A 23,691-nucleotide genomic window follows, 5' to 3' on the forward strand; every position below is an offset into this window, starting at 1 on the left:
TTTCTGTGTTGATTCTACATAACAATGTCGATACAATATAATGTATTTTCTCTGGCTCTTGTTTTAAATGATTTTGTTCCGTTATTATGCTTGTTGTTGTCATCTGTTGACGTTGTACAAGCGGAATGTGGCGGTTGGTCGCGGTGTGGTATTAGTCCCACCCCTCCTCCACTGTGATTGGATGGTTGGGTAAAAAGTGACAGTGATGAGCGCTGCGTTTTACCCAAAGTTGAACATTCTTCAACTCTCGGCGACCTGTAAAAAACGCGAGCGCTCGGCGCTTCAGCGTGAAAAAAAACGTTCAGCGCCTCGCTACGCTCATGGCGTTTTAAAAACGCGGCGCTCCCATTGAAAACAATTGAAAAAACACGCCAGCCGCGAGTAAAAACGCTTTGGTGGACACACGGCCTAAATGTGACGTGACCGATCGCTGTAGCGCCTCAGTTCAAGTAAACCGATCATCTGTTACTTTTTATTTAAAGATACAGTACAACTTACCGAAAGGTATTTATGCCTCATAAAAATATCAATCAATCAGTGTTTTTCAACCATGGAAAGAGGTCAATAAAACTGCAGGTGAACAATTATATCACAGAACGTTACATTTACCTCAGGAAAGCCATTTAATGACCAACGTTAGTTGACTAGAAAAAATAGCTATAGGAGTATTTTGCTAAATATGTGCACTATATTACATTTGTATTATATTTTTACTTGTGTCATAATTGTTATTATAATGAAAATCAAATTATATTTAATTTAATTTGTTAATTGTTAACCTTTAATAATACCAGCTGACAGGGCTCTCTGTTTACAGCATTATGTGAGATATATTTTTTCTTGAGAAAAATTAACATGTAGGCTATCTACTGTAGCCTACCTAATATTTATCCAAAGAGTCAATATTGAATCAAGATTGAAATCAAATCCCAAGAATTGAATTGAAATCGTGAAAATTGTGTAAAATTCTGTTTAGTTACCAAATGTTTTGACAATCACAATTACACCTATTGTGATGCAAGATGTTTTTTTTTTTTTTTCGTTTCTCTTGAGCAATTAAAACATCGTGATAATACCGTATACCATGATAAAAGCTCAATCAATTAATCGCAGCATGAAAATTTGATGCCGGCACATGCCTATTTGGAACTTTATCTCACAATGTCATGATCAGATCACTGGAGGAAATACAGCTACCTCAACTGTTTATTGACATAGAGAAAGATGTATATAGTGGCTCCTTTATTTATGTAATCTGTGGAGAACAGCTCACTCATCCAACACCACTCCAGATGGGCATTAAAACTGGCTGCCCTTGGAGTGCAATTAATTTTATAATTGCCATCAACCAATGGTTAAAGTGGATGTGTCAATGTGCCCCCCCTGACGTGAGATCTCCTATCCCACAGGGCTATGCAGATGATGTCCAGATTGCCTCCAGGGAAGAGAGCGTCATTAACATCATGCTGGCCAGGACAGACTCTTTTCTGAAGTGGTCAGGTATGGAGATTAACTGCACTAAATGTGCTGTTCTGTACGAGAGAAGACGTGGAGGGATCAGGTGGTATCGTTCAAAAACTGATAAATGCCCAGTGTTCACAGTAGCAACACAATCTATACATTGATGGAAACTCAGAATCGAAGACCAGGAAACTTGGTTGTTTCTTCAGCAGGATTCTTTATTGAGAACACGAGCTGTCGGTAGCTGCAGTCACCAAAGTCTAACTAAAACATTATACATTGTAGTTCAGCGGCGGTTTCTACATTAGGGTGATCGGGCGACGCACCACCACCACCACCAAAGTGTGAAAGGGACTTTTTCAATCACAATCATTCAACAACAGAGTTACGCTAGCAGCAGTCACTCACTGTTGTTCTGCCTCTGGATATAGTCCAATCAGCGCCAAGTCACGTTCTGTGGAGTACCGCCTCTTTTTGGGCGATTTCACTCTGGCCGAGAATCGCCCAGAGTGTTCCCATAGACTTACATTCAAAGATTTTTTTTTCCGAACTGCAGGCACTGCAATGCATTCTCTATGGGTTCCGGGAGGGCTCGCTCTAACGTGCTTTTGTCATCATACGTAGACTTCACTTGTGCAGCGATTGGTGGAAACAAATATACCTCTAATAATATTTAGCCATAAGCTGAAGTGACATCCAATAATTTCCTGAGTGCATAACTTACATTTCACGGACATATTCTCCATCTGTAAATGTTAGAAAGTCAATATTTCCAGTTAGCTGTCATGAGTGGGCGAGCTTTCTGCAAGCTAAACTTCGGTGAACGAGCGCCGCCGCGTGCATGCGCCCCGCACAGACGGAGCGCAATAGAATAGGAGCGTAATTATTCTGACTAAAATATACATTAGCACTAAATTATAAATATATTTAGCTAAAATATTTGTTGTTGAATATTTGTTGTTGTTGGTGAACATAAATGTGCTATAGAATTTCAAACCTACATGTGTATTTTTATGATATTAGCTTTGTTTTTATTTTATTTTTTATTTATTTTAAGTTTAGTAAATTTAACTACTTCTTTAAAAAGCATTATTTTGTTTTTAGATTGTAATGTTGCAATGTTAGAATGTAATGTGACCCCTTTTTTGGATAGACTGCAGATAGACAGCAAGGTTACACTATGTTTGTTTATATAACCTTCAATATGAACATTGTTTGTAGGACAATATTGATCAGGAAATTATTATTTTTTTAAATTAAATACAGTTTTGTTTTATTCAAATAGAAAAATAATAATTAAATACTCAGATTATACCATACATCGCCATTTAGCCCAAAAATTCAGATTTATTTGGCAATCGGCTATTTCCCAACCCTACCGGCTGAAGTTTTAGCTAAACTTATTATAACTGTTATATATTGTTACTTAACAATTAGCCTACATTCAGTCCTGGATTAATAATTCAGTTTGTCGCGCCCCCCCAAATTTTTTTAGCACCAGCCGCCACTGTTGTAGTTATATACATTTCAAGGGGGAGGGATTACATAGAGGTGGAGACAAATTTAAACAAAGCATGTAAATGAGTATACAGGTTAAGGAACCTGCCCCAGACTCCAGCGTGTTACCAGTCTCAATCCAATCAGCATATGCATTCAAACGCATATGTGCTAATCCAATTAGCCTAACGATTCAACGTCTGGACTGTGGCTCTGGACTGTGAGCCATTAAAGACAATAGGTTAGCGTCTCAGTGATCTGACTCATTTAACTTACAAAGAAAAAACAGGTCTGGCAGGAATATCTTGCTGTAAACTCAATAATCACTTTCTCCGTTTGTGTTGGAATCTAAATTAAAACCTCAAATGCTAAAATCAGTATTCTTCACCATGATGTTATGTAAGGAAGCATATCTGAAATAGATTCTTAAAATTTGTTATTCTTCAGTCCCCCGTTTGAGAGTTCTTAAAAACTCTCACAAAATACAAATTTAGACACTTAAAAGTTCATTCTTGTAACTTGTGTAAGTTACAGGCACATAACATGTTCTGTGTTGTTCATCTGTAATTGCATGCTGACTTATAACATGCAATTAGGGTCCGTGAAGTCCTTACGGGTAATAGTCTTTTCTGGTCGGAACTGTTATTTCCTTGTGCTGGACGTGAGTCATTTGTTGGTTGACACACTTGATACTAACAGGTTTCCGAACCATGAAAAGTTATCTTCAGTCATCTGGTGTAATTTTGTTGAAAGATCAAGAATGTCTTGTTGTATTTTGTTCAAGTTCTCTGATGGATGACTGAAGTTCCCGTAGGTGAGCCTCTGTGTTGTGTATTTTTTTTTCTTTTTCTTTTGGGATAATTCGTTCAGCAATGGGTCTAGTTGTCTTCTTGAGGTTGTGGCTTCATATGCAGGTGAGACGTCGTTGCATATGGATTTTTGGAACAGCCATCAAGTGTTTATCTGCACAGAGTAAGAAAGAAAACAGAAGACGACAGAGCAGTATTTGTTCAAACACTAGGGTTGTATCGTTTTCTGAGTCTGCTGTTGTTGTTTCATTCTTTCCCTATTTCTTAATTGATTTGACACCTATGGACCAGTGAGGTAAGGATGGACTAAATGGGGAAAGGCCTATGAGGTAGTGTCTTCACCCTGGGTTCACCCCCGAAGCCTGTTGCGTTCAGTTCTTCCCAGGGCACCTCACTTGTCCGTGTGTCCTATCCTGTCCTTGTAGGTGCTGTGAATAAGTTAGCAGATGATAGAAATGTACTGTACTAAGCAACAGCATATCCTGCCTGATTGTTGCCTTTCAATAACCTTATGCAGTATGCAATTATCCTTATGCAATAACATTTATATAAATTTACTAAAATTCCCAAAATAATGCAATTATGAATTGCCACATTTCCATTCTCCAGTGAAACATCAGTCATAATAGACATCATACAGTAACAGAGGATGGGTGTCTGACTGGAATATTCTATGGTATAACATTTAAGGCTGTGGGTCTTACTTAATGTCTCCCAAAGAAAGGCTGAGACAGTCACTTTCCTTTTGTTATATTAAACAAAAATAAGTCTTTCATCTTTGTTGTGAGTTACTGGGGAAATTAAGCACTCACAGCCTAAATGGTTAACACCTTATCAAGTTGCCCCATGAGTTTAATGAGGAGGGGAGGGCTGCTTCAGAGTATCAAGCAGGCTGAGCAGAAGCTGCGTAACCTTATTAACTTCTTTAGAGTTCTTTTTGTTTTTCCTACTCTCTCTCATCCAATGCCCAGGTTTACCACAGTAATTACAGCTGCCCTCTCTCTTAGGACATTTGCGTTTCTGTTTCTCTGAATTGACCTTACAGAATGCTGCTGCAATTTTTACTCTTGCCTTGACATCAGAGTCTCTTTCCCAAGTAGCTAACCTGTCCAAGTTGTTTTGCAGGGTTCTATTGGACCATGTTAATTCTAAGTAAGGCAATGCATTTTTATGTTCTGACGAAAGACCCTGAAACCATGCGCGAACTAGGGGACCATTATCATCTAACACCTTCTCTGAAGTGTCAGCAATTCCGCTGTAAACTGCAGCGGTCTGGCTAAATCTTTCTGTGTTCTCACATACATTTCACCCTTCTTCTGTACCAAACTAGTGATCTTTGACCAGTCCACGTTCGGTCCAGCAATGTTTGTTAACACTCTCAGAACTCCCTCTCTCAATTCATCTTTTCTGGCATTTTGAAACTCAGAATTGTTTACAGCACTTTCAAAATCATTGAATTCTGACTCAGTCAAGATCTGTGATATTCAGCTAGAGACATATCGTAGAGCCACATCTTTTTGGACAATTCTTTCCTAAACTCAGAAAAATTTCTTTGCACTGATGGCAAACTTTCAACAATTCTCTCAATATCTTTAGGACATAAAGATGTTTTGACTGCTTGTGGCTGCAATATGGGGGTTGCAAATGGAACTGTATCAACACCTTTTCTCTGAGGCTTTTGTCTTGCTCCACACACTTCAACTGCATTTACATCTGCATTGACATTGTCCTCTATACTATCAAAAGACTGTAAATCAGGATAGCTTTCATCTGACTGTTGGTTTTCTGAGTCACATTTGGATGAGGCCTTATGGCCCATCTTTTTCTTGATAGAGGACACTTGAGTGTGCAATTGTTTGTTCTGTTCTTTTAACTTAGCAATACACTAAGCTTGTTCTTGTGCAATGGATAAGCTAAATTCTCTGTGACAACAGATAATGGCTTTCACATTGTTCCTGCGAATACTTGCTCCTAGTATCTTTTTACATTCTTCAATTGACCATACTTTTTCTGGGTGAATGCCAAATTTCTTTGTTAAAGGATAACTCCGGTCAATTTTAACATTGAGCTAATTTTTTTGTCAATTTGGAGTGCTGTCAATACAGAGAACAACGACGAAAATCGGTGTTGCCTACACCGTGTTATCCTCTTTTTAAAATTTGCACCCTGTTGACTTCAATGGGGCAATATTTAAACCTGCTTTTAGCCTCTTAACATCCTTGATGTGTCATTACAAGTGCACAGCCAATGTGAGTGATTCCTTCAGAGTGAACACGAGTGAATCTGACTGTAGTAGATGTGAAAGATATGGATAAAAATGATGTTATTTAAGCCAGTACAAACACCTGTATTTCAAGGGTCGGCAACAGGCAAAACTGGCCCGCCAGCAATATTTTCTGGCCCGCCGGATTATTTTGGAAGTCCGTTTTTTTTTTTTTTTAATCAGCCTATTTTTATTTTACAATAACGGCTTACAAATAGGGCCCCGTGTATCATTCGTTCAATCGTTTTTTTCAAATTAACCCCCCCCCCCCCCCAAAAAAAAAACACCCGACTTTTTCCATTATTTATTTCCTGAACTAAAATGAAAAAAAAAAACCGAATAACGACTCATTTTTCGATTTTCTGATTGTGTGCTCAGATCAAAAATAGAAAAAATGAATGACGGGTTTAGACAAATTTTAATTTTGATTTTTAATTTAACACATTAGCAGACATATACCAATGAAATCATTTTAAACAGATCAAGTACTATTGTGGTAACAGATTACAGCCATTTTAATAATGTGAATAGCAATCATGCTCTCCTGTAAGTCTCATACGCTTACAGTCCGACTTTTGAAATTTTTTCATTATTATTTATTCGGGTATAACACAGGAGACATTTAATTATTTATTAATAAATTGGTGTTTTATGTGTCGCTGCAAAGATGAAGTTGACGAAGCGGACTCATGAACGCCAGAAAGAAATGCACATTTAATATGGATTACATATTCAGAGAGTTGCCTATTTCTTTTGGTTTTGAATATTTTCGTTTAAAAGTAGACATTTCAAGCTTTCTATAATAGATAGCCTATATTTCTCAAATCTGTGAGGCACAAGCTGAGTTTCGGCGCCCTCCAGTTCACGTGCAATGCAAGTGATAGTGCTGGCGCCTTATTACATTGTCTGCTATATATTTGCTGGTTGATAAAACATTGATCAAAATTAAGATACAATTTATACAAAACGAAAATCTTTTAAAAAGAGACTTTCTACAAAACAAAACTCATGTTTTACCCAATCCATGTCTCCAGACATATTGCGCATCTCATGATGTATCATATCTTTCTCATACTGCATGCTCACTTTCATAATCAACATTGATTAAATAAAAAAAACATAAAGACGTCACATATTTTCCAACTCAGCCCTCGGCCCTGTTGCAACAGTCGTTGTTTAGGTAGGCTACCTTAAACGCGCACGTACAGTCTCAGAGTCATCGCTGCAACCAGGAGATGAAGAGAGCTGATATCCACATCACCTAGCACATCTTTGTCTCTGCCACCCCAGGATGCTATAGCACGACCAGCGCCGTTGCTTGGAGGGCGCCAGCGCCTCTGCCTCTCAGCGCCTCTGCCTCGCGAGTGGATGATAGCCCTGAAGACGCCTAGCAAATGGTATACCTTTAGTGGTAGCTAACCTTTAGTTAAGTTATACCTTAAGCTTAAGAGTCATCGTAGCGCGCTAAGAGAAAACGTTATTGGGAAACGCAGCCCAGGTATGATGCCTATGACGCGTAATGGAGATTCCAAAGCGCTCTTCTTTGGTCAGAACCATAGAGAGCGATCGGGGATAGGTCCGTCCTATGCACTGAAACTTTTTACAATGCAACAGAATATTTAAAGAGCATCAAGCATTTAAAATCGATATTATGTATACGCACAGATAATATAACAGTATATTAGTCAAGTTTATTGTCGGACTGTAAGCGAATGAGGCATGATTGCTATTCACACCTTTATTAAAATGGCTGTAATCTGTTACCACAATAGTACTTGATCTGTTTAAAATGATTTCATTGATATGCCTAAGATGTTAAATTAAAAATCTAAATTAAAAATTGTCTAATCCAGTAATTCATTTTTTCTATTTTTGTTCTGAGCACACAATCAGAAAATCGATGCATTTTCAATCATATTTCCCGGTCAAAATATGTCGATGACTTTTCAACAATGCGTCGTTTCCCGGTCAACTATAAATCAATGACTTTTCAACACATTCAGCGATCGCCCGGTAAACCAAATATCAATGCTTAATCAATCATAAAGATAACTATCAATGTTGTTCCAATATTGTTGCCATCAACATTAATAACATCAGGTTTTCATCGATATGGTAATGGTGATTCAACATTTATTTTACATTGAAATTTCAATATCAACCATAATGATGATTCAGATGGAAAAACAATGTTTATTCAATGTTGGCTTGCTGTCTGGGGCTCTATTCGTTCTAGTGAAATCACAAAACAAAAATGCACACAAACATGTCCCTGCTTGATATACAACCACTGATGAACATAATCGGTTTTGATGAGGAAAAAAAAACCTATACGAGAAAAAAAAAACTATACGAGTGCGGATTCGAACTCAGAACCCATCCATCGCGCTCTTTAAGATCACTAAATTCGAGGCTTTTGGTCATACCTAGGATATCCAGATCCACCAAAGGAGGGAGAGCATTTTCACATTTAGCTCCAAAACTCTGGAATAGTCTTCCTGATACTGTTCGTTGCTCAGACTCACTCTCCCAGTTTAAAACTAGATTAAAGACGCATCTCTTCAGCCAGGCATTCGTATAATATTTTTAATCTTACAGCTAATTCCGGTCTCTAGTTCATAAATGCCAGAGGAGAACTGGCCCCGACTGAGCCTGGGTTCTCCCAAAGTTTTTTTTTCTCCATTAGGTCACTTGATGGAGTTTCAGGTCACCATTAGGTCACTTGATGGAGTTTTTCGGTTCCTTGCCACTGTTGCCTTTGGCTTGCTCAGTTGGGGATATTTTGGGGATATTTCATTTCATTTTATCAATCAATAAATTCCACTAGAAACAAACCTTGTTGTATTATTTTAATTTAATACTGTGAAGCTGCTTTGGTACAATCTGTATTGTGAAAAGCGCTATGCAAATATACTTGACTTGACTTGACTTGACTTGACAGGTGAGAGACCCCCGGGGAGGTGTGGACAGGTGAGAGACCCCGGGGAGGTACGGACAGGTGAGAGACCCCCGGGGAGGTACGGACAGGTGAGAGACCCCCGGGGAGGTACGGACAGGTGAGAGACCCCCGGGGAGGTACGGACAGGTGAGAGACCCCCGGGCAGGTACGGACAGGTGAGAGACCCCCGGGCAGGTACGGACAGGTGAGAGACCCCCGGGCAGGTACGGACAGGTGAGAGACCCCCGGGGAGGTACGGACAGGTGAGAGACCCCCGGGGAGGTACGGACAGGTGAGAGACCCCCGGGCAGGTACGGACAGGTGAGAGACCCCCGGGGAGGTACGGTTCCTGTCAAAAGTATTGCGGTCACGGATCAAAAAATAAGCGTGAATAAAAAAATGTGTAAAAAAATTATGCAAAATGATCAAAATATGAAACAACGTGGTCACAGATCAAAATATAATATGCGTGAATAAAAATATAACAAGCAAGAATAAAAACTTTAAACATAAAAATTATATTGCACAAAACTTAAACTTATGCAACGTAATGTCACGACAGGTGTGTGACATGGTGTGTGCTAAACATGAATTAGCTTTTCATCAATATTAACACAATATAATTTAACATTTGGAATGCACATTTTGTAAATATTTGTAAATATTTAACAGAAATGCCCATTTCTCATTTGGATACAGTTAGTATACTTTACATGTATCACTACATCACACACAACAGTGGAACATTATTAAAGCGTAGTGCAGAATCAAACTAACTCAACGTTTACTGACGGACTGATGCGGTGATTCACAAACATCAGTGTCTGGAATGAAACTGCAAATAAACATGTAGTGATTTTGTTTTCAGTAGTAAAAGTTGTTAGAATATTTTGTCTTTACTGATGTTTTTATTTAGCCCTTACTGCTTAATCATAATTTGATAAACTTACAGTATGACAAAATCTGAGTATTATATCACTGTATTTCTGGCTATTCACATTTTCCTTTCTATAACACTTGTGGCTTTAAATGGGTTTATATTGTGGAGTTTGGCTGAGTGCTGATGCGGTTGCATGTGCATTAACTGCTAATGATGTTTAATGCATCTGTGTTTGGTGTTTCTGGAGTTAATTCAGGCTATAAAAGAACGTGAGCAGCTCATAAACACCATCATCTCCTGATGAGCAGCGTCTTCAGTCTTCCGTCTGATTCCCGGTAAGATCATGTCGTCTCATGTGGGATTTATTGTGTCGTTGTGTTTCAGCCTTTATTCAAACGTTAGCACATGTTGTTCAGCTTGTTGACTCTCTAGTGTGCTCGATTATGTGTAGAAGAAACTAAAGAAATTAAGATGGAATTGTTTAAAGCAGGTTTGGAAGTTTTCTTTAAGGTCCTGTCGGAACTACTTTCCATTTCAGGTTCTTGAGATTAATTTGATGATGATGTGATCAGCTCATGAACTTCATCATCTGTCTTGTAGCTTTATGTTCATTATGATTCCAGGTAAGATCATGAGATCATCTCATCCGTGAGTTTATATAGTCAACTATCTTTGTATTTTAGTATCACTGTGACCATTTGCACTTAAACTAGTTACTTTAATTAATATTGAGTGTGATTTCAGTCAGTCAGCAACACAGATTTCCATTTCTTAAAGAAAACAGGCTTGCAGAGCAGCAGAAGAATCAATATTTTAGAGAGATCAGAGTATTTGTGCTTTATCTCGCGATCATTCATGGGTTTCTGATTCTACTGAGGATATGAATAAACACTGAGTGAACTTTAAAAGTGAAAGCATCAGATATAATGCATTTTCAGATTCAGTTGTCGTAGTTGAGCCAAAACGTGTGTGAAAGTTAGACTGGTTTTTCACTCAAACCACCATTGTTAGTTAATTGTGTCTTTAAGGTAATTATACAGTTTTACATGTTGGATCAAATAGTTTGTCTGTAATCTCAGGCATTTCCTACATTAGATCCACAAGCTTTAAGATGTGTGTTTTTACAGTGTGTGCAGTGAATGAAGAGCAGTGGAAGCTTGTGAAACATCTGTCATCTGTGTGTTGCTCCACAAACTTCTGCTTTGACCTGCAGACGAAACACACACACTCCTGTCAGTAACGTAAGTTCTTCAAGATTTACTCCTAGTTTAATAAACCATTGTACACTTGCAGCTGTGCTGGACTGAATATTCAGAACAACAGCATTCAGAATATTCTTGCTTCTGTGATATTGTTCAAATAGAGGTTTTCCAAACTTTAATCTTACATTTCACGTATTTCAAGCTTTCTAACATTACACACATCTCATCTAAAGCAAACTGAGATAACTTTATTTCAACAGTCACACAGAAAACAAGTTGTCATATATATTTCCTAATGTTTTTAATAAATTACTAAATAGTAAATGAATTTTTTTAAACTAATGACTGGTTTGTTATTTAGTGTTGCCTGTCAAGATTTCATGAAACAATGGCAGAACAAAATGCCAGCATCAACGGATCAAGTGGAGTAGATTATTATATCAACGCCAGATCAAGTGGAGATTATGAAGATGAATGGAGCCGTCAGACTGAAGAGTTTATCATGAAATATCCGTTTGCAGCAGTAATATTTTTCATGATCATTCCAGGCACTGAGATTCTAGTCATGATCTTAACTCTGTTAGCGTTGTGTGCTCTTATCAAATCTCATCACTCCACTCCAGTGTTTGTTATTCATTTGATTCTTTCAGATCTCATTCAGATCATTTGTATATTCATAACGATTTTCATAAGGGATGTGAGTTATGCATATTGGTATAGTGTTATTGTGGGTCTGTATTTTATGGCATGTGTTGCTTTTGAACGATATCTTCTGGTTTCTCATCCTATCTGGTACAGATCTGATCATTCACTAAACGTCTGCTGTGGCGTTTCTGTGATCATCTGGGTTGTTCCTCTGTTCTTAACAGTCACAGACTTTAGCAAACTGACCATATCGATCATCTGTTTAATCCCCTACCCGATAATCATTCTGTGTTTTGTTGGCACTTGTCGCGGTCTTTCACGCGCAATATCACTTACTCCTCTAAAGCGCAAACAAATTTTGGGTAGTTTGTTCGTGGTGCTTCTGACTTACACTTTTCTCATTCTCCCCTTTCTAATCATGAACAATATAATTGATATTTTAGGAGTTCACAACAGTGAAGCTTTTACATTTTTCATGTTTTCTTGTTTTCTCATTTCTCTAAACCCACTGGCTGACTGTGTATTGTACATGTTCTTGAGGCCTGATGTTGGAGGGTTAATGAACTGCTGTTGTAGAACTGACACACATCAGAGTTCGACACACAGCCGGGACGAACACTCTCGAGACAGTAGTGCAGCGTTTGCCTGTGTTTCAATGCAAATGCCTGTGTCTCATTCACAGACCGCCTGCAGTTCAGTCTAAACATCTGCACTCAATAAATGAAGTCAATGTCATTCTTCTCACTGCACACACCCTTCCTTTCTGTGACATTTAGGGTTATTAGAGATAACTCTTGACTCATAAAACTCAAAACTCAATTTCTCTGTTTGCGGTCGATTAAACACATACGTTAAACAGAGTTTTATTAAAGATGTATTGATGTGCCGTCGATGCTTCTGCTGATGTTCTGTATCATACGATGGAGAGGAGGGTTGTATAAAGCAGTTTATTCTCATTAATTCCCCCGATAGACTGACAGATCAACAACATCAAGTAGTTTAATGTCATAGTCTTGCTTGTGTTTCTAATGCATGTACATTATACTCTTTTACCAAATAACTACTATTCACGCTATTATTCACAGCACTTGAATATTGTCAGTTTAACTTCTGTTGTTCTCCTCATTTGTAAGTCTGCTAAATGATTCAATGTAAATGTATTAAAAAGATGGTTCACTCAAAAATGAAAATTTACATAATGTACATATGCCCTCATGTCGATCAAAAGCTGAATAACTTTCTTTCTGCTGTGGAACATGGAAGACAATATTTTGAGATTGTTTTGTCCATACATTAGAAGTCAGTGGACAGTTTCGGGTGAACTATCCCTAAAAAGACTTGCTTTAAAGTGCACAAAGTATATTAGAAGAGCACTAAGTTTATATACAAATATTAAGCATAGCTTGCATGAAAATCAGAAGAGGAGTTATTTGTAATATTGTTGTGTCTTTATAGAAGTGTTTCATATATGCCTCATATCGAGTCAGAGACGGTCCTGTATTCAGGAAACAGGAACACGAGTATTCTGGTGTTGATAAAGAGAACTTGAGCATTACTGACGGGACTGTGGAGGCTGGGAAACACTGGCTATAGCCTACAGAATAAATTAAAGGGGTGGTTGATTATGATTTGACTTTTCTAACTTTAGTTAGTGTGTAATGTTGCTGTTTGAGCATAAACAACATCTGCAAAGTTACAACGCTCAAAGTTCAAAGCAAAGGAAGATATTTGCTTTTAAAGAAATCGTTTTACAACAAACTACGGTACAGCAAACGGCTGGTAGAGACTACACAACATTCCTCCCGGGTTAGTGACATCACCAACCCTGTAATTTACATAAACCCCGCCCCCTGAACACGATTTATAGATTATCATGTCAGAATATGCTAATCAATGACTAGAAGATAACTACACATAAACTACATAAATTCATCAACTAACCATTCAGAAATGTCCTGTTGCTTCTACATGTTGTCACTTCTTCTGGAGTCTCTCCATCTTTGTCTGACTCCAGTTTGAACATAAACATTGACATTTCCAGTGCATGTGTGTGTGAGGTAAACCTAACTTATATATATTTAAGGACACAGATATGTTTGTAGAGGTTTATTTCAGGCACTGTTGTCAACACTGCTGGAGGCTACTGTAGTCACCCAATGCCAATAAACTATTTATTGATTTGAAAATGTGAACTATTGCAGTTAATGCTTAACATTGAAACTTCATCATTACTTTTTCGGGAAAAAAAAATCCATTAAAAGTGGTGCGATTTGAGGAGCAAGCACTAATATTTTCAGTTTCATTCCTTTTAATATTATTTTTTATAAAATATGCATTATATATCCGTGTGTGTGTTTCTCAACTTTAAAACTTGCCTTCTCATCTTTGGACCCTGCATTACCTAACATTGCTTATGAAACTTAACTTTAATTTAAACAACATGCCAAAAATTGTCCAGTGTAACTGATGTATAGATTAATATCTTACCCTCGTTCTTTTTCTCTATCATTTTTTTTTCAGCTCATTGTTAACTCTTCTTTTTTCATTTGTATTCTGATGACATTCAACATATTGTTAATAAATGTTGTATATTGTATTCAAAGTTGTATGTCATGTCATCTCTGTATGTTTTGCACACAATTATTATTATTTTTTTAAATTAAATCACAACAGGTCGACTTTAAGCAATTATTGTAGGGATGTCTCGATACCACTTTTTCACTTCTGATACGATACCGATGCCGCAACTTTGGCTATTTGCCGATACCGATATCAATCCGATATTTTTATTTTATTCTTGAACTAATAGTAATAATAATAAAATATATGGAAGCACTTTGCTCAATTAGCCACATAAAAACATCTCCCTCAAATGGAGAACAAATACTTCTCCTGTATATACTGTAGTCTACAACAACAGTTGATAATGAAAGACTGCCACCCTTTATTCAGAAGACCTCGAGATATGTTTGGTAATTGCACCTGAATGAATTTAAAATTAATTTGCTATATTTCAGATCAATATATTTGTTTCCTTAAAATTTTAATTGACTTTAACTTTATTTTCATCTGAATTATAGATAATTTATTTCTGTATAAAATACTACTACTATTAAAAACACATTTGATTTTCTTTTTTAATCAATGTAGAATGTGTAACTTAAGCTGCTATTTTTTTACATAATTACCTAGAATTTAGCACGTCGAAGAGGTGATTTAATTTTGCTACAAAGTCAGCTGTATCTTTTGCCTCTGCTGGCAGTCTCTGCAATGTCACCATCGCAGAAATGCCTGGGTCACAACAGATACGACAACTGAATAGGTGGTCAGTATCACATTACAATCTGCAGTTAGTTATTGAAGAAAAGATTTTGAAAAGATGGAACTTTACCAGCAGAGACAGTGTGGCTAAACACCTGCGTAGCCAAACTGACGCGCATCTTTGAGAATGGGGACAGGTGGATGTGCCTCTCGGTTAGCTTTGGGGCCATTCTAATGGCGTGAAGCTTGTCTAGCGCATAGAATTTGGTAATGTGATTCCAACAAACATTTTTTGCTTGTGTCTAAGGATATAAATAAATACGAGCTGGTGTGTGAATCATTGTGATATCTTTTATGTTCAGTATGAGTCATTGCAATAGTGATTGCTTTGTTTACTGTGCTTACCTGTAGGCCATATTTGTACAGGTTGTTCCTGATTGATTTGAGAAGGTGAGGTACATCAGAGATCACTGGAACCCTCTGAACCCCCACCAGGATGCAGTGAGACTCCTCACCTCCCAGAGGGTCCAGGCTAGCCCCAAGGTTGGCCTCCTGGTCACATATTATTGCCTGCACCTTTGAAATTGGTTAATACATTTTGTCAATACAAGGTTGGAATGGAAGTCCACACAATGCAGTAATGCATTTGTTAATGCTGCTATTTAAACTCTGCGCACTACATACTGTCAGCCCTATGTGTTGTAGGTGGCGAATGGCTTCTTTAGTGATGGCCGCAATTTCCTCTGCTGGCATTGAACTTGGGGAAAAGAAATATCCTATGGTCTGTTGAAAGACATGGTTTAGGTAAATGCGTTTGAATATACACAGCAATATCAAAACAAATGTTTTTTTCTAAAGTATGGCTTGCCTGCTTCCACTTCCCCAAAATGCCCCTAGCCATGACGACCATTGCTTGTTTGGCAGCAGCTCCTGATCCTGATACACCATAAATGGCATCATTTCTCCGGTCATAATCAAATTGTTTTTTGATTGCCATCTCGTCCAGGGCTACTGTGCACATTCTTTCCACAGGGGTCATAGTGGTGGCGATGACTCCCATTTGGGAGATGATTCCCTGCAGGAAGCCAGGCTGTCGGAAAAGTAAGTTGAATAATCAGATTTTGTTATATCTTCAAATTATGAAACTGGTCGAAGTTGAGTAGTCTAATTTCATAAATTGGTATTTACAGAGAAATATCCCACACCTCCAGTGACATAACGCCTAAGCGTTCTTGTAGAGGAAAGAGCAAATATCGTCTTCAGTTGACGATACGCCTTTGGACTGCTGTGTAAAAGCTGCAGCCCCAGATCCTTCATGTTCTGGTCAAACCTTCTTCCTCTGTCTTTTTTCCCTGCCTCTGACAGCTGTGCCTTAATGAAGTTACGGCAGCCCTCAGGACACCTCTGGAGCATCTCAGCCATAATTTAATGGGGACTACAGAAGAACAAGTAAGTAGATTTTAAGATTCAAGATGCATTCCCTTTTTGATAAATCAATGGTTTATAATTCTAAAGGCAGCTTTTTTTTGCCTTTTATTGACATTACTTGGGTTTTTAGGCCTGGCGGCTGGCTTCCTTTTCCTCCGTTTTAGCCTTTCCAGCCGTGCAAGGCGTGCCTCTAGTTGCATTAAATTCATAAATGAATTTAATTTAATTTAATTATCTGTAATAACAAAAAAGGTGTATCCCGTATGTGTGTCTGTGATAATGCTACAGTCGCAATATTGAAATTGAAGATCAGAACATCACCTGGTCCTTTTGTTGGAGACTGCTGAGTGGTCACCTGAGCCTGTTCTTTTGTGCCTCCATTTGACTCATTATCTGTCCCTTCTGCGCTCTCCTCTGTCCTCTCCTCTATCTCAGCTGGTGTCTCTAGAGTCTCCTCTGTCCTCTCCTCTATCTCAACTGGTGTCTCTAGAGTCTCCTCTGGCCTCTCCTCTATCTCAACTGGTGTCTCTAGAGTCTCCTCTGGCCTCTCCTCTATCTCAGCTGGTGTCTCTAGAGTCTCCTCTGTCCTCTCCTCTATCTAAACTGGTGTCTCTAGAGTCTCCTCTGTCCTCTCCTCTATCTCAGCTGGTCTCTCTAGAGTCTCCTCTGTCCTCTCCTCTATCTCAGCTGGTCTCTCTAGAGTCTCCTCTGTCCTCTCCTCTATCTCAGCTGGTCTCTCTAGAGTCTCCTCTGTCCTCTCCTCTATCTCAGCTGGTCTCTCTAGAGTCTCCTCTGTCCTCTCCTCTATCTCAGCTGGTGTCTCTAGAGTCTCCTCTGTCCTCTCCTCTATCTCAGCTGGTGTCTCTAGAGTCTCCTCTGGCCTCTCCTCTATCTCAACTGGTGTCTCTAGAGTCTCCTCTGTCCTCTCCTCTATCTCAGCTGGTGTCTCTAGAGTCTCCTCTGTCCTCTCCTCTATCTCAGCTGGTGTCTCTAGAGTCTCCTCTGTCCTCTCCTCTATCTCAGCTGGTGTCTCTAGAGTCTCCTCTGTCCTCTCCTCTATCTCAGCTGGTGTCTCTAGAGTCTCCTCTGTCCTCTCCTCTATCTCAGCTGGTGTCTCTAGAGTCTCCTCTGTCCTCTCCTCTATCTCAGCTGGTGTCTCTAGAGTCTCCTCTGGCCTCTCCTCTATCTCAGCTGGTGTCTCTAGAGTCTCCTCTGTCCTCTCCTCTATCTCAGCTGGTGTCTCTAGAGTCTCCTCTGGCCTCTCCTCTATCTCAGCTGGTGTCTCTAGAGTCTCCTCTGTCCTCTCCTCTATCTCAGCTGGTGTCTCTAGAGTCTCCTCTGTCCTCTCCTCTATCTCAGCTGGTGTCTCTAGAGTCTCCTCTGTCCTCTCCTCTATCTCAGCTGGTCTCTCTAGAGTCTCCTCTGTCCTCTCCTCTATCTCAGCTGGTGTCTCTAGAGTCTCCTCTGTCCTCTCCTCTATCTCAACTGGTGTCTCTAGAGTCTCCTCTGTCCTCTCCTCTATCTCAGCTGGTCTCTCTAGAGTCTCCTCTGGCCTCTCCTCTATCTCAGCTGGTGTCTCTAGAGTCTCATCTGGCCTTTCCTCTATAATTTCTGGTGTCTCCTCTGTGCTTTTTTCTGTCCCTCCCTCTGTGTCTATTATATCCCTCTCTTCTTCCTGCTCCTCAGATTGTCTCTGCTTAGCTTTTGAGAATTGAATCAGTCAATTAATATCAAAGGATCAGTTAAAGTTAATTAATTTAATGTAATGTATGTAAATGTAATTTCATGGTCTTGTGTCTTAATTATTTGTATGGTCTTGGCCTCAGAACACCACTAACCACTCGGTGAGTTGCACAGTTTTGAAAACGAACGTTAAAGGTTGTTTTAAGGACATGTTTGAGCATGCCCATAGCCAGCCACTCTGAAGCGGTCAAAGGCAACTCTAAACGAGTCTAAAAGTCGAGACAGGACCCATCGTCAACATTTCTGTGTCCACCACTCTAGTTCATCCAAAACAAACCAGAAAATAGACTCAAAGTGCTAAATACCGGAATTATCCTTTAAGCGTGTAGAAGAGATCTCGATATGATCCTCAGACTGTGGAGTTTATCCTCCGTTACTGGGACACTTTCTCCTCCAGATTCACATCAGATGAGAGTCTCTTTCTGCTTCATATGAGACACATGATGATCCTCATTGAGCTTCAGATCAGATTCTCTGATTTCTCTTCACTGTCTCTGATCCTGAAACTAAAGGCCTTTGAGTTTCACCTCAAATCTACTTCTGACATCTAGTGGACAAAGATGAAAACTGCAGATCATATTCTGTGTGTTAGGAGGAATAGAAAACACACACTCATACAGATTTATTTACAATGCCTTCATTTCTATTTTAAACAAGTGACATTCTCTCAGTTTAATTCACTGAATGTCATTCATTATCAACTCACAAATAATAATGTGATTTTACATTTTGTGTGAATGACTGAACTTCTAGCAACTTCTGCTTTAATGTATACTATGATGTGTTTGTGAACAGTAGATATTGAGTATTGAGTAAGTGTTGATCTGTTGTTGTTCTGAACAGCTTCAGTTCGTCTGTTAAAGTCACTAATGTTCTGCTGATGGAAATCAGTGTTAATAAATCAGAGATGATTAAATGAGCAGCTGATGGAGTTTATCAGATCTGAGTTTTACATTTAACATTCAGACTCTTGAAACTCTTCAGGAAACAATACGGCTGCGTCTCACATCAGATATTCAGAGGAGATATTGATCTGAAGAAGTTATTACTTCACAACAGGGAAATGCTTTTAATAAGTCAAATGTATTATATGAGACTCCTCGTAAAACATTCATCACTAATCAATGATTTTATGAATATTCTTCAATCAGGAGATGATGAAGATTTGCTTGATATGAAACATCATCATCATCATCATCATCATCATGAATCCAGTCTCTGGTAAGAATATCAATTATTCACTTTATTTCCAGTTTGTAGTTTTAAAGAAAGTGAGAAACATGATTATTTTGATGATAAATAATGAGAATAATCATAATTCTGTCAGATCATCAAACCATGAACTTCATCAACACAGAATAAAGCTTTGAGTCGTTAACACACGATTCACTACATTTATACAACTATTATATATTTAATGAGCGCTTGGACTTAAATGTGACATCTTTGTGTTTAGTTCTGCTTTAATGAACTGTCCTGTTCCTGTTTGATTTCTAAGAAACTCTTCAGATCTTATTAAAACTCATAATGTGGATCATATTCCCTGATCAACTGTAAGATCTGTACATGTGCTTCATTTATGATGCTGTAAAATATTTGCATATTTGCATATATTTATTTAGAATAAAAGCAGATATATGTGTCCTGTCTGCTGACAGTAATACATTTTTAAGGTGCATTTCCCTCGTTGGACTTGATGACTCCAGCGCCAGTCAGCACGAGCTCAATAACCTGTTTGGTCCCCATCCACATCATCTGGAAGGGCTCCCCTAAGACCAGTCCAGCTACAGTCCAAACTGGAAACCAGTAAACAGCATGAGATCACAAGCAAGCAACAACACTGTAACACACACTTTTTTGACTTATTAAACAAATTTTTTAATTTTGACTTAGTAAACTCAACTTAATTTACTGTTTAGCAATTAATGGTTATTAAAGGTTATGGCTGTATTGTCATGTCTTTTCCCATTATCATGCTCCTGGTTTTACATTAATCTTTTAGCAGACACTCCAAAAGCGACTTACAAGTGAGGAGAACAATAGAAGCAATCAGAGCAACAGAGTTAAAGTGCTGTAACAAGTCTCACTAATAGAACGCATAGCAAGTTTCTTTTTTATCAGAAAAAAAACCCCAAATAGAATAGTGTAGTATAGAATAGAAAAGGTAAGTGCTAGTATTAATCGGTCAGGTGCTGGCAAAAGATATGTGTTTTTCGTCATTGTTTGCAAACGGCAGTCCACCAGCTGGGACCGGTCCAGGAAAAGGTCTGTGAGAGTGAAAGTTGCACTCCTCTTTTTGGAGCGATGATTAAAGCAAAAGAAAATAGAAGTTCACTCAGCTATGTGGTTATTTCTATGTGGTTATTTTATTTAGTCATAGGCAGAGGGTTTACATTTATATTAGAAAACAATAGCTATGATCTTGGGATTTAAAGGGACGGATGTTTAATAGTTTATTTGGTTCTGTTGAGTAGACATCGGTGGAGAGATGATTATAAAGGTTAGATCAGACTGTAAATACAGCATGTGCATCAAAATATCCTTTATGGCCACTAGCAGAAGAGCAGCGAGATCCTCACGTATTTATGTTCATATGCAGTAGGCCTATATCTTACAATCACACACACTTATACACACTTATACCTTCATCTGTCATTATAATAGAGTTGCTCTGTTTCTGAATGTTAATCTGGATTTAAGCACGACTGCAGGAGAACGGCTGATGCTAAATCTACACATTCATATAATGAAGAAGATGAAGCCGAGTTCAGGTTGAAATACATGTAAGAGTGTTTTATCATAAAGATCATAAATACTCACAGTTTGGTCTGTCCGCACCACTGCTGACCTCAGCAGAACAGTTCATAATGCTGACCCCAGCAGCAAAGTTCAAGATGCTGCTCGCAGTTCCAGCACAGTTCATGATTCTAGTGCAAGACAGATTTACATTTTCACAAATGCAAACATCAATGCAGAGTAAAATGTACTCAATTAAAGATAATAGTGTTGTAATCACCACTGATGAAAGAGTGGATATCCACTGTAGATCTGAGATCTCTGATGTTTAGTCTGAGCTGGAGTGTGTTTCAGCTTTAGATCCGCAGTTCCTGTAACACACACCTGTAACACACACCTGTAACACACACACCTGTTGATCTGGGCGTGCACACACTGGTTTGATCATTTGGGATCAGAGGTGGACAAAGTACACACTTCCTTACTTACTTGTTACAAGTGAAAGTTGTAAAGACCAATTTTTACTGTAATAAAAGTATAGAAATACTCGTTTTTAAAAGTACTGTAAGGAGCAGTCTGTAAGAATGACAGATAGTTTTATCATATATCTCATAAGTACACAAGCTGATACTGAGAGAGCCAGCGCTTCATGGCTAGTACAATAATGGTATATGATTATTACTGAAATAAAATCAACACTATTTTTTCTTTCAAAATATTCACTCAATTTACTAAAAGCTTGAATTTGAGATCAGAACATGTTCATTATTCATTGATAAACAGACATGAATATTGACACTGTCAGTAGATTTTTAGGAATATATTTATTTAGTTTTCCTTTGGTCAAAAACAAAGCTTACAGGAACTATTTTATTCCTTCTGCAATTTCTATTTTAAATGAGGACAAACAGTTAGTATATTAGTATATTGTATTTTAGTTTTTGTTTATTTATTTAAGTATCTGTAACGTGTTTTCTTAGAATTTTGTATTTTGTTTGATGTGTGTTATTTGTATTGTGTATATGTGAGCCTTTTTAACATTTCTAAAAGAATCGTGCAGCTCTTAAACACCATTCATTTTGTTAATGCACTCAGTTCTTATACAGTTTGCACAGGGTTTTTGCAGGACAAAATTCATGAACTACGAAAGAGAAAACATATTCCATATTCCAATAGCTTCATAATAGTGAGACCCCTATTTAATGTATCATGACTGATCCATGATTTTACACATATTCTTATGAGATTATATTTGTGGGAAATAAAACAATCTCATTATCTACTCATAATTTGCACAAAAAAAACAAAAAACAAAAAAAAATGAAAGAAGAAGTCTCTTATGCTCATCAAGCCTGCAGTTAAAAAAAAAACAAAAACAAAAAAACAGTAATATTATGAAATATTATTACAATTTAAAATAATGGTTCTCTTTTTTAATATACTTTAAAATGCAATTTATTTTTGTGATGCAAAGCTGAATTTTCATCAGCAAGTACTCCAGTCTTTGGTGTCTTATGATCCTTCAGAAATCATTCTAATATGATGATTTATGATCAATGTTGGAAACAGTTGTGCTGCTTAATATTTTTTTTATAACCTGAGATACTTTTTTCAGGATTATTTGATGAATAAAAAGTTAAAAAGAACTGTATTTATTTAGAATATAAATCTTTTGTAACAATATACACTACCGTTCAAAAGTTTGGGAACAATAACTATTTTTTTTTAAAGAAATTAGTACTTTAATTCAACAAGGATGCGTTAAATTGATAAAAGGTGATGGTAACGATTTATATTGTTAGAAATGTTTTTATTTTGAATAAATGCTGTTTTTATGAATAAATGCTGTTAACTTTTTACTCATCAATGAATCCTGAAAAAAGTATTCCAAAAAAATATATTAAACAGCACAACTGTTTCCATCATTGATAATAACTGAGTATCAAATTATCATATTAGAATGATTTCTGAAGGATCATAAGACACCAAAGACTGGAGTACTTGCTGATGAAAATTCAGCTTTGCATCACAAAAATAAATTACATTTTAAAATATATTAAAAAGAGAACCATTATTTTAAATTGTAATAATAGTTCATAATATTACTGTTTTTTTTTCTTGATGAGCATAAGAGACTTCTTTCAAAAACATTAAAAATAGTAATGTTTCCAAACTTTTGACTGGTACTGTATATATATATATATATATATATATATATATATATATATATATATATATATATATATATATATATATATCAGTGATGCGCGGGTTGATCCGAAATGAGCGGGTGCCTGCGGTCACCCGCGGTCACCCGCGGTTACGAGTCATCCAAAAATATTTTTAATGATATTCGGGTCGCGGTCGGTCGGGTCGTTTGAAATAAAGATGCCAATTAAACCATTGTAATTTATATAGTTCTAGACACAATTTTCTATGAATACAGGCAGGCCTACACTTTATTGGCTGAATAACTGGCGCGAAGATGACGCACGAGCTCAGTCTGCAGGTAGAGATGGAGGCGGCAAGAGAAAAGGTGAAGACTGGGGAGTGGAAGCTCCGCAAATACACAAATACGTTAAATAAATAAAAAATAAAAAAAAACGTTATCCAATCACTGCTTAACCTAATAAAAAAATATTGACTAATATAGCCTACTGTTATATTATCTGTGCGTATACATAATATAGATTTTAATAGCTTGATGCTCTTTAAATATTGTGTTGCATTGTTAAAGGAAATCCGCGATCGCTCTCCATGGTTCTGACCAAAGAAAAGAGCTTTGGAATCTCCATTATGCATATACCTGGGCTGCATTTTCCGATAAC

The 23,691-nt window shown here is 37.6% G+C and overlaps 2 protein-coding genes and 2 long non-coding RNA genes across 4 annotated transcripts in view; 3 read left to right on the forward strand and 1 right to left on the reverse strand.

Annotated features, from left to right (window-relative positions):
• The window catches only part of LOC311096824 (uncharacterized protein), a 160,273-nt gene that overhangs the window by 117,647 nt on the left and 18,935 nt on the right, over positions 1 to 23,691 (forward strand). The window lies entirely within an intron of this gene.
• Positions 1 to 23,691, reverse strand: part of LOC311096823 (uncharacterized protein) — a 116,828-nt gene that overhangs the window by 37,486 nt on the left and 55,651 nt on the right. The gene's annotated exons all lie outside the window — the stretch shown is intronic.
• On the forward strand, positions 9,315 to 14,669 carry LOC311096849. Its single transcript, XR_014609153.1, has 3 exons — positions 9,315 to 10,183; positions 10,976 to 11,089; positions 11,412 to 14,669. It is a non-coding gene; the product is annotated as an uncharacterized lncRNA (long non-coding RNA).
• On the forward strand, positions 15,374 to 16,390 carry LOC311098221. Its single transcript, XR_014609409.1, has 4 exons — positions 15,374 to 15,499; positions 15,662 to 15,760; positions 15,963 to 16,057; positions 16,322 to 16,390. It is a non-coding gene; the product is annotated as an uncharacterized lncRNA (long non-coding RNA).

The sequence above is a fragment of the Abramis brama genome (genome assembly GCF_963993115.1).
Source record: "Abramis brama genome assembly, chromosome: 15".
Taxonomy (NCBI): Eukaryota; Metazoa; Chordata; class Actinopteri; order Cypriniformes; family Leuciscidae; genus Abramis; species Abramis brama.